Genomic DNA, 11,480 nt, shown 5'->3' with positions numbered 1-11,480 from the left:
TCTTTAACTTTGTAGCACATGATATATCATGAAGTAAGTTGTTTAGAGTGGCCAAGATAGTTTTCGTCATTGCTAGTTCCTTTCTCAATAGTTTGAATTAGGAAACAATCTCATATTCTTCTCCACATGGATGTTTTAATGTTAATTTGGGAGAATGCCAAGATACAGTAGGATCAGGAGACAAGAACAATTAATGTTGATTGATGTTGGGTTTTTATGGGGAAAGCATGTGCCAATTTATTATCTTGTTTGTGGAATGTATTTTTCAGACAAAAAAAGATCTTAAAAGTTTACTGAACTATTTGAAGTTACATTGTTGCTAAACAAACACAATTCTTCGTAGTTTGTAGAATGTCCCTTGAAACATTGTTTTTTGCTCACAATTCTAGTGTCTTGGACTAACTATTGAATATTTTGCATAGTTGCAAGAGCTAAAACAGCGAGCATCAGAGAATGAGGATGAGCCTTTCGCTAACCCTGGGGTGTCCGACAAACAGCCGTTACATGTTATGGTGGTACGTCAGAAGGAGACTTTTTTTAAAAACTATTAACACCTTCTTTTGAACTGCAGGTGGACCCGAAAATGTCAAGCAGATCATCCCGTTTTGCACAAGAAGTTATATCAACTATTGTGTTCACTGTTGCTGTTGGTCTTGTCTGGTATGAACTTTACTTTCACTTCAATACGAAATTCAAATTGATGTCTTTTGATGTCATTGCTTGTTTCTGGTTCACTTTGTTGAATGAAAAGGTCGATATGATAAAGTGTAGAACTTAGATAGTATTTGTCTTACTCTTATTCCTCAGACATTGATATATTTGTGTTTATTAAGGATAATGGGTGCAGCTGCACTTCAGAAGTATATTGGCGGCTTAGGTGGGATAGGAACTCCTGGAGTCGGTTCTAGTTCCTCTTATGCCCCAAAAGATTTGAATAAAGAAATAATGCCAGAAAATGTAAGTCTTTCTGGATTAATTACATTCATGTGGCTCCGGCTATTCAATTTTTTCGTAGCATATTATCATAAGTGAATTGTTTGTTTGATAAAATATTGCATTGAAGCTCGCGTTTTTACTTTAGTTGGTTAGCTGAATGGTTTATTTGACAAGTGTAAAACTGCTTTTTATTTGATATAAAGCACATTATAACTTTTAAAAAGTACTGTGGCAAAATGTTAAGACATTTAAAGACGTTAAAGGATGTGATGATGCTAAAGAAGAGCTCGAGGAAGTTGTGGAGTAGCTAAGAAATCCTTCAAAGTTCACTCGTTTAGGAGGGAAATTACCGAAGGTTTGTCATTTGAAAAAAAAAATCTCTTCAATCTCATATTCATCGCTTTGTCCTTTAAGAGGCCTTTGAATTTCAGGGAATTCTTCTGACCGGATCTCCTGGAACTGGGAAAACTCTACTTGCCAAGGTATGCCAGTCTATATCGTGATGAAATATCTGTTACTCTTCGAATCGTCCTGCTACCAAGCAACAAAAAGTACCCTCCCAGTGATGAAATATCTGTTACTCTTCAAATCGTCCTGCTACCAAGCAACAAAAAGTACCCTCCCAGTGAAGGACTCTGCGTATGACTGATATTATTCTTTTCTAATTATTATGTTTCCTGTAACTTGAAGGCTATAGCTGGAGAGGCGGGGTACCTTTCTTTTACCGAGCAGGCTCTGAGTTTGAAGAAATGTCAGGACTTGTGAAAGCAGTGGCGTTTATCTTCTCTCTCACGATAACATAATGATTAATAGTAATATATTATCTTGTGCAGATTCATCTTTATAGCCTCAAGGCTAATGATCTAAGCAACTTTTTAATATTTTCAGTTTCTAATTGGCTAGCAGTGATATGGATTTTGTATGTCCAAGATGTTAGTAAGAATTTTCAATATCAAATATCCCCATACTTGGGTAGAAAATTTACCAATCTTTTTCCCATGATAGGTTTGTGGATGTTGGTGCTCGCCGCGTAAGATCCCTGTTTCAGGCAGCCAAGAAGAAGGTACAGTGCTTATTCTTCCTGTTCATTCTGGTCATTGAAATCATCACTACGTTGTTTATGCTGATGGAATAAAATAAGAGAGAGAAATGAGAGGAAAGTAGGAGAGAGCATGGATGGAACACTCGAGTAATGTTGAATGGAGGGAATACTTCGTTATTTCTTTCCATTTTATATCATGAAGTGTATTATCGTTTTATTAGGGAGAAGTCTTGGCCTCTTGGGTGGTCATAATATTGAAAGTATTTTATATTACTGATTTTTTCGTATTAAGTATACATATTGTTAAAGTGGATTTTTATGTTTTTATTTGAAATTTAAAAATATTATAATTAGCATTTTTTTGTTTTTAAATTATTGAAACATTTTTTTAGTTCTATACTAAAGTTTTAATATGCACTCCCTCTGTCCTAATACTATAAGCAACACATTTTCCTTTTTTGATCTCTTACTCAAGTTAATGCAATATCAATACCTTCACTTTATCCTCTATGTTACATTATTCCTTCTCCGCTATTAATTCACAAAATAAAAATGTATATAATCTCGTGCCGAATAGGAAATGTTTCATTAAGAGTGGGATAAGAGAAGTACATTTTTTTTGTGAAGTGTATATAATAATATTTTATTTTATTTCTATTTAATTATTTCAAATTTGTATTCAGCAAGTGAAAATCATAAGGACCGTGCATAGCACGGGTGATGATACTAGTTTATTTATCGGAAGTAGGGTTGGGGGAAAATACCGAAATACCGAAATACCGGCCTTATCGTACCGAAAAATATCGAAAATATCGAATTTTTGGTATACCGTGACTTTCGTATTAAGTATACATATTGTTAAAGTGGTCATAATATTGAAAGTATTTTATATTACTGATTTTTTCGTATTAAGTATACATATTGTTAAAGTGACTTTCGGTACGGTATGATACCTTATCGAAAAATTTCGGTAAGGTAACGGTATGGATTTTCAAATACCGCGGTATACCGCTGCATACCGAAATTCGGTATATACCTTAAATTAAGGTATATACCGTAGTTTACGGTATATACCACAAAAATATAAACACAATTATATATAAAATATATTTTATATATTTTTAAATTATAAAATCTATTGTGAAATATAAATATAATTATGAATAAATTATATTTAATTTATTTTTAAAATTATAAAATATAAATAATATTCTAAAAACTCTAATTTTCTATTTTAATTGATGTTGAAAGTCAGGTATACCGAACTTCGGTATGGTATACCGAAAATGAGGTACGGTATCGGTATGGAAATTCGTTCGGTATACCGAAAATGTATGATTTTTTTTGCATACCGTATTTACGGTAAGGTATACGGTATAATAGTTTCGGTAAGGTATACCGTACCTACCCACCCCTTAGGGGAGACCTGTAAACCACTAATTTATTGCCCAAAATCCGACGGCCGACATTTAAATTGGTAATGCAAATTAAATCGTTGATCAAAATTAATAACCTATATATCAGTTGGGATCACCGAATACTTTTCCTACACCATCCCCTACTCCACTCCTCCCCAGTGCCTATCATATCTGCATCCCTCTCTCCACTCCGCTGTTCCCTGCATCCAACTGCCTTCAACTCGTGTTGCGGCAGCAGAGCAAAACAGCACAAAGCCTCACATTTTCCTAATCACTACATATACTCATTATATATCAAATCAATTCATCGAGATGCCTTCCGTTGCTATCGCGGAAGCTCAATCCGCCGATAAGAAGAACTCCGGAGTTGCGGGGATGGAGGTGGAGGAAAACAATTCAGCTGAGAAAAAGCTCAAAAAGGAAAAGAAGTCGAGCAAAAAGGCCAAATTGACTGACCTCGACGATTCTAATTCCGACAGCCCTGTCAAAATTAGTAAAAAGGAAAAGAAGCGGAAGGCTTTGGAAATCGACGGCAATGAGGAAGGGAGGAGTGAAAACACCTCCGAGATGAAGAAGAAGACGATGAAATTTATGGAGGAGGACGAAAAAGAGGAGAATCCTAATGCTGTATCCAATTTCCGAATTTCGGCGCCGCTTAGGGAGGCTTTGAAGGCCAAGGGAATTGAGGCGCTGTTCCAGATTTAGGCAATGACATTTGATACCATTCTCGGTGGTTCCGATTTGGTTGGAAGGGCCCGCACTGGTCAGGTTGGGGTTCTCGACCTTTCCCCCCTTTAATTAATGTAGTAGTACTATTTTTGTTATTATTGTGCTAATGCTTTTCCTGAATTTTACCTTAGGTATAGATCATTTATCTGAACCATGGCAATGTAGGTTGTTAGATAATCTCTGCAGCAAAATTTATGTCTTCCAATTTGGCACCAAGGCCTTTTTAATAAGATGAAGTATCGATTTAGCTCTATTCACGTTTAGATGGAATTTCATATACTCTTTCCAGTTACTATTGTGCCAAAGTTTTTAACTTTTGTAGCACAACAATGACACAATAGTCCAAAGTTATTGCCAAAATATACTAGTTACTGCTGTCACAGATGTATGGTAGCTATGTTAAGTTGTTGTAATTGTAACCACATTTCAGATTGTTGGCTTCTAACCAGCCATTTGGTTATGGTGCAACTCTTTTTTACTTTTCTGCGTTCTGTTAGGCCAACTGCTTCATTTTACATATCTAATTTGACTTTGAAATCTCTATCAGGGGAAAACGTTGGCCTTTGTGCTACCTATATTAGAATCATTGACAAATGGTCCTGCTAAAGAATCGAGGAAGACTGAATATGGAAAGGCACCAAGTGTTCTTGTTCTCTTGCCCACGAGGGAGTTGGCTGCACGGGTACTCAACCAGCTGGGTGTACAGCTGTACAGCTGGTTGCATACCATTTTTTTTTCGTTCTTGTATAGCTGTGTTCTTGTTCTCTTTAAGACATTAGTTATATCTTTCTCAATGTTTTTTATTTTAATATTTTTTATACCATGTTATTCTGTGTTCTAGGTGGCTGCCGACTTCGAAGTTTACGGCGGAGCTCTATGAGTTGTTGTCTCCTGTATGGGGGGTCTTCTTATGGACCGCAGCTCAATCAATTGAAAAGAGGTGTTGACATTGTCGTTGGCACTCCTGGTCGCATTAAGGTGTGGTGTCCGTTTTTATCCTTTTATTTGTTTTATTCGTTGAGGACAACTGCTTATTATTGTGTTAACAAACATTATCTGACAGGATCACCTAGAGAGCGGAAATATTGACTTTCAATCCTTAAAGTTCCGAGTGCTTGATGAAGCTGATGAAATACTGAGGATGGGTTTTGTTGATGATGTTGAACTTATTCTTGGTATGATCATAACATAATTTGGTGTGATCTTGTCCTTATTTGTATTTGTTAGTAATGCAAATTGGCCAATTAAACTAAGTTTTCCTATATTCATTTATGAAGGCATGGTTGAGGATTCTAGCAAGGTTCAAACACTTCTTTTTAGTGCCACTTTGCCATCCTGGGTCAAGCAAGTATGTTTCTAGTTTAACTATGCTGTCTACTCAAGTTAGAATTTGGTTGTAGACTGTCAATTTTGTTCTCTAAGTAATAGTACTTTGTATGTGATATAATATATCTTCCAAATTTTTAAAACCAGACAAGAAAACTGTTGACCTTGTTGGTAGTGAGAAAATGAAAGCCAGCACTAATGTAAGTCATTTTGTCCTTCCCTGCACCGCATCTGCCAGAGCTCAGCTCATTCCTGATATTATTAGCTGTTATGGCAGGTTTGTTTTTTTCTTTATCCTTTTCCTAAATTATTCTTTATTTGTTACCTTTACTTTTTGCTAATGTGTTATCAAACTCAAGCTTACTCTTTCTTTTCAAATCCAGTGTAGGATACACTATTATTTTTGCAGAGACAAAGGATTCTGTTTTCACACTATCTGATGTGCTTCCCGGAGCAAGCGCGTTGCATGGTGACATACAACAGTCTACCCGTGCGGTAAGGAACTCTTTGGTTATATTCTGATTATGAGGAATGTTATGCTACATATCTTTTATGTGATGTGTTATGCTACACACCTTTTGTGAGTACCACCAATGAGCATAGACTTATTTAGTCCATGGTAACATTATTTGTTTTGTTGTATACATTTATTTTGATTCTAATATCTCAAAACTTGTTACTGATGTCATAATTTACTTGAAAAAAATCCAATGCTTGTTTTGTTCTTTTGTTCATTTCTTTGGAGCGATGGAGAAAATGAACAAATTAAGCTTTGATGTTATGAATAAATCAATCTTTGGTTTCATTATATCAATATTATTCTCTCTGGTGATGCTTTGTTGTTGCCCTAATTGATGCTTTTAATGTCACCATAGAACAATGTTTCTCTGAGGTCAATTCTTGCCAAGATGGAGTCTTAATGAAGTACTAAAAGACCTTCACATATTTTGTACGGGTTTCGTTTTTTTATTAATGCCTCTTTATGTTTGCAGTTAACTCTTAAAGCATTCAGATCAGGCAAACTTTCTACGCTTGTGGCTACAGATGTAGCAGCACGAGGATTAGACATTGATGATGTCCACTTAATTATTCAGGTCTATTTTATCAGCTTGTTTTTTGGTTTGGCTGATGTGTTGTTCATCACATGACAATTAAATGAGAATACGTCTTTGTTTTTAGTGTGAGCCGCCTCGTGATGTAGAGGCATAGATTCATCGGTCTGGAAGAACAGGAAGAGCAGCTGGTAAGTTGGTAATATTTTGATTCTTACTATGTGTTGCTGGAGTTTTGTTGATCAATTTAATGCCTTTTTCCAGGGAAAAGTGGTGTCGCTGTGATGCTTTATGATCCTAGGAAGTCTAATTTTGCTAGAATAGAAAGAGAATCAGGCGTGAAATTTGAACGTATAAGTGCTCCACAGCCATCTGATATAGCTAAATCAGCTGGTGTTGAAGCTGTAGAAAAAATCAATGAGATTTCTGATAGGTATTTCCCTTATGCAACGTAGTTATCTAAACAATAGTATGATAGCTCCATAGTTTCTAACTGTAATTTTTTCGCAGTGTGATTCCGGTATTCAAAGCTGCTTCTGAAGAACTACTCAACTCATCTGATTTAACCCCAACAGACCTACTTGCTAAAGCTTTGGCCAATGGTGCCGTAAGTCTACTCCTTGTACTAAACAAATTTTAGTTTGGTAAACCTGCAAGACAAACTTATCCGTGTTTTACAGGGTTATACCGAAATCAAGAGTCGATCACTTCTCACTTCATTGGAGAACCATGTTACTCTACTGCTCGAGTGTGGAAGGCCCATTTTCTCACTTTCGTGAGTAATTGAAAAATATTTTATGTTGTTAAACCGTTCGTTTTCTTTTGCTGACTGTGTGATCTCTTGTCAGGTATGTTTATGGAGCGCTGAGGAGGTTTGTACCCGAAGATAAGGTTGAATCTATTCAGGGTCTTTCATTGACTGCATACGGGAAGGGTGCTGTATTTGATGTAGCTACCGAAGATCTTGATACATTCCTTGCAGGTTAGTTTGTGTTTGAAATTTGGTTAACATGCGATCTCGTTGTAGTCCTAAAATCTTACGTTTTCTTACATTGATGGGCTTGCAGGGGAGGGGAATGCGCCTGGTGTTAGCTTGCAAGTGGTGACATTATTGCTAGATTTGCAAGAAAGAGAGCCATTAAGAGGAAGAATTGGTGGTGGCGGTGGTGGCCGAGGCGCCTTCTCAGGGAGGAGAGGAGGCGGCAGGTTTTCTGGTGGTGGTGGAAGAGGATCATTTTTGTCACAACCGCACTTCCTAAGGATAGGAAGCACGGGAAATTGTGACTAGTGGGGGAATTACGAAACGGGGAAGAAGGGGTAGCAATCAAGGTAATACAACATATCGATCAAAGATGAAATTTTATTTATCAAACCAAGGTTTCAAATCCCGAAAGTACATAACGTGAATGACATAGTTTGACAATCCAAAAGAAATAAAAGAAATTCTTAAAACGTAGAGTAGCGGAAGCAATTGAGAGTTTGACTACTACTATGTATGAGGACACGGTAGTAACCAGAACAGTTATTGAATACAATTCTTGGCTCATCGCTCAACATCCTCCGCCTCCTGTCCATGCTCAACCTGCACATAGGGAAAACATATGCAGGGGCTGAGTACTTGATACACCCAGTGAACTCATGCCCGAAATACATTTATCCATCAAGTTATGTCAAGCCATCATTGAGTGAAACTCGGGTTTTACTTTAAAAGGCCGAGAAACACTAAATCATTCCTTAAATAAAATTATGCCTATAGGTAATCATCATCCTCCATCATATACCATATCTGAACCATCATGTGAAACGAGAATGTGGCCATAAACTCGATCACTGAACCGGCCGACCCAAGGGACGGCTCACGATCCCCATCAGTGCACTAGTCCGAGTAGGGACTTACTCCCTGGTCAGACCCGAATTCGTTAACCATCAAAGTCTAGTAGGACATTATCCTAGTAGACAATCAGATAGGCAATTCAAAACATAAAATACGGCATGACATACTATTTAAAACCACTCTTATTTCACCATAACATATCATTTCAAATAAAGGAGTTTAAGTAATAAAGCCCACCTCAAAAGCTTAGGATTTTCGTAAATAGTTCCTCGTTCCGACTTTTAGCGTGCGTGCGAACCACCTTTTCGGAAAAATACATGAAGTTCACATCAATTCTCGGTAATAAAGGTATTTAGAATGCATGCACTCTAATTAAAATCTTTTAATTTTTTTTCTCGGTTTTCGTGCATTTTCTATTATTCGGCGGCCGCCCAAGGCGTCGCGTGCGACGCCGGTCGACCGCTTATGCCCATTCTTTCCTCCGTTGGCTCCTCGCATTTTTCCATGACGTCGGAATAAACTTCCAATAATTATTTAAGTGCACAATTAACATATCACAATAAATTCCCATCGTAATTATATTCATCTCGGCTTTGGAAATATTCCGGAAATTAATTAAACACTTCTCCACAATTAAATTAAATCATTCTTTACGATTAAATTATCGGCCCAACCTCTAATCATTCCTCCACCTTATATCTCCAGTTTAATTAAGAACCCCAATTAAAATAAAAGCCCCAAACTTTAAATAAAACCTCCATTTAAAAAAAAAGTGTGGCCCAAACAAAAGAAAAAAAGAAAGAGAGGCCCAAGAAGAAAAAAAACCCCACATCTACTCCATTCCAGAACCATTCGGTCTCTCTCTCAAACATTCCCCTCACTCCCCAAATTTTACATCACTGAGAACAATTCCTAATTAGAGGATTTCTCCCCAAATTCAAGTTTCCCAATTTCCCGTCGAAAACTCTCAAATCCTGGTCACCGGTGTAACTCATGTCGTCTCACCTTCTCCGGACACCATCGTTGCTGCCCTTCGGGAGAAATCAGCATATAATTGCTGCTGCCGTCGCCGCCTCTCTTTTCAGTGTTGCTCGTCGTCTCACTGCACCGGTGCCGTCGCCGTTGGGTTCGATCACAGCAGGCTGCGGTCAGCCACCGATTCATCATCATCGTCCGGTCATTGCCGCCGTCCAACCGCTGCTGCTCGCCGGGAAGACGGAATGCCGCCGCTGCGGTGCAGGCGACATTGCTTGAAGTGGTGTAGCTGCATTGCAGTAAGGCTTGAAGAAACTGAGCCCAGGCCCACATCAGATTACTCTCTCTGGCCCAGCTCAGCCCAACTCAAGAAGAAGCTCGGGTTAGATAGACGGTTTTACCCCAAATGCTAGTTCTGGAAACTGTGTATATATGTTGTATAACAGAAAGAGAGAGAGGGCGAGAGATACACACAATACACACAACACATAGCTGATCCAAGAAGCAATTCACTCGAGCAAGATAGTTTCGATTGAGAGAGATTAGTTTAGAGAGTTCAGTTGTAATTGTATCTCTGATCTTTAGTTGGTGATTGAATAAGAACAACTCCATTTTCGTCCGTGGATGTAGATCTCGAAAGAGATTGAACCACGTAATCTCCTCGCGTCGTCTACCATCATTTGTTCATTCGATTTGCACAACAAATTGGCGCCGTCTGTGGGAAGGATTTCGATGACGACGCCGAGGATCGAAGCGGAGAAGTTCACAGGCCGGAATGATTTTGGGCTTTGGCGGATAAGATGAAGGCCTTATTGATTCAGCAAGGGCTAGCTGAGGCGATCAAGTCCAAGACGCCAGAGGTCGCCGATGGAGAGGATCCGAAGCAGACTCTCAAGAAAAAGGAGATGTTTGAGAAGGCACATAGTGCCATTGTTCTGTGCTTGGGCGATAAAGTGCTCAGGGAAGTGTCAAAGGAGGACTACAGCTGCTGGAATTTGGGATAAACTCGAGCATCTCTACATGGTGAAGTCTCTTGCCAACCGCCTCTATATGAAACAAAGATTGTATTCCTATAAATTCCAAGAAGGGAAAGCTATAGAGGAGCAGCTCGATGAATTCAATAAAGCGATCGATGACCTTGAAAACATCGATGTAATTCTTGATGCTGAAGATAAGGCCATCCTGCTTCTCAATGCGCTACCAAGATCATTCGATCACCTCAAAGACGCCATGTTGTATGGGAGGGAGAAAACAATTACCCTCGAGGAAGTGCAATGTGCCTTGAAGGCTAGGGAGTTGCAGAAGGTATCAAGCTCAGCAGCAAGCACGAGCCGTGACAGTGCAGCTGAGGGCTCTGAATATTAAGAAGTACAAGGGAAAGAAGCAATCCAAGGGCAAGGATGGAGCTGGCAAACCCAAGATGCAGGGGCAAAAATCTCTTGACAGTGACAAAGAAACCAGGAAATGTCATTGGTGTGGCAAAGCCTGGTCATCTCAAGAAGAATTGCTACGCATTCAAAAGAAAGCAAGCTGAAGAGAATGGGAATTCTAGCACTGCTGATTGTGCGGAGGAAATGGAGCCAGCTCAAGCTTTGAACGTGGTTGGCAAAGAAATAGCAGAATCTTGGATAATGGATTCCGGCTGCTCGTTTCACATTTGCTCACATAGGGCATGGTTTGAGAATCTTAAGGAAGCTACTGGCACAGTCCTTTTGGGGAATAATCAGGTATGCAAGGTACATGGAATTGGTAATATTAGATTCAAGATTCATGATAGTTCGGTTAAGCTTTTGACTGGAGTTAGATACATCCCTGATATAAAGAGAAACTTAATCTCTTTGGGAACGTTGGAATTAAAGGGGTATTCATTTGAGTCATCACATGGCTGTATGAAAGTACTGAACGGGAAGGACATCATCATGAGAGCTATAAGAAAAAATAGCTTGTATTATTTGGATGCTGAGACCATCCAAGGAAGCGCACTCGTGTCAGAGAGCAGTGATTATGAACTTGGCATAACCGGCTTGGTCATGTGGGACAGAGAGGGATGAAGGAGTTAGCTCGCAAGGGGCTAATCCAAGGAGTCGATCCTGAATACTCGAAGATGTGCGAATCATGCCAGCTTGGAAAAGGAAAGAAGCTCCCATACCAAACAGGTAACACACCTC

The 11,480-nt window shown here is 38.7% G+C and overlaps 1 long non-coding RNA gene and 1 pseudogene across 2 annotated transcripts; both read left to right on the top strand.

Annotated features, from left to right (window-relative positions):
* Nucleotides 1-2,272, top strand: LOC121750307. Of its 2 annotated transcripts, XR_006039850.1 has the most exons (6): nt 1-660; nt 834-1,291; nt 1,368-1,418; nt 1,627-1,748; nt 1,825-1,868; nt 1,942-2,272. It is a non-coding gene; the product is annotated as an uncharacterized LOC121750307 (long non-coding RNA). The 2 variants fall into 2 exon arrangements; XR_006039851.1 differs by having other exon boundaries at nt 1,627-1,855.
* A 996-nt stretch (nt 2,273-3,268) lies between these two features.
* Nucleotides 3,269-8,059, top strand: LOC121750305 (annotated as a pseudogene).
* Nucleotides 8,060-11,480: the final 3,421 nt, after the last annotated feature.

Source organism: Salvia splendens, chromosome 10 (genome assembly GCF_004379255.2).
Source record: "Salvia splendens isolate huo1 chromosome 10, SspV2, whole genome shotgun sequence".
NCBI classification, from domain to species: Eukaryota; Viridiplantae; Streptophyta; class Magnoliopsida; order Lamiales; family Lamiaceae; genus Salvia; species Salvia splendens.
Note: the sequence above shows the minus strand (reverse complement) of the source record. Positions and strands in the feature narration are given on the sequence as shown.